General features: G+C 37.0%; 1 non-coding gene across 1 annotated transcript; it reads right to left on the bottom strand.

Annotated features, from left to right (window-relative positions):
- Positions 1 to 309: 309 nt before the first annotated feature.
- Positions 310 to 414, bottom strand: LOC126000251 (U6 spliceosomal RNA). The gene has a single exon (XR_007492606.1). It is a non-coding gene; the product is annotated as a U6 spliceosomal RNA (small nuclear RNA).
- Between the last annotated feature and the right edge of the window lie 218 nt (positions 415 to 632).

The raw sequence follows: 632 nt of genomic DNA, 5'->3' as shown, positions 1-632 counted from the left end.
TCATACTTTGTAGTGTGTGTCAATCTCTGTGGTGTGAGATGGTATCTCATAGTTGTTTTTATTTGCATCTCTCTGATGATTAGTGATGAGGAGCATTTTTAATGTGCCTTTTGGCCATTTGTATTTTTTATCAAAGTGTCCATTTCTTCTCCCCATTTTTTTATGGGATAATATATTTTTTCTTGTAAAGTTCTGTCAGTGCCCTGTATATTTTGGATATTAGCCCCTTATCTGATGTGTACTGGGTGAAGAGTTTCTCCCACATGGTGTGTGGCCTTTGTATTCTGGGCAATATTTCTTTTTTTTTTTTTAAATATGGAACGCTTCACAAATTTGCGTGTCATCCTTGTGCAGGGGCCATGCTAATCTTCTCTGTATCGTTCCAATTTTAGTATATGTGTGCCTGGTCAATATTTCTTTCGAGAAATATTAAGCTTCTAGGCTTAATGTATTCCCATATGTGTATCTCTGCTTCCACTTATTTGGAATATGCAGTTTCTTCCTTGCGGATGCCTTTAGTGTCAGTTTCATGGAGTGTTTACCTATGTGTTGTTCTATATACCTTATGGTATCAGGTCTGATATCTGTCAGGAGACAGATATAAAATGGATGCCAGTATTGTTCAGGCTGGT

Source organism: Suncus etruscus, chromosome X (genome assembly GCF_024139225.1).
Source record: "Suncus etruscus isolate mSunEtr1 chromosome X, mSunEtr1.pri.cur, whole genome shotgun sequence".
NCBI lineage: Eukaryota > Metazoa > Chordata > Mammalia > Eulipotyphla > Soricidae > Suncus > Suncus etruscus.
Note: the sequence above shows the minus strand (reverse complement) of the source record. Positions and strands in the feature narration are given on the sequence as shown.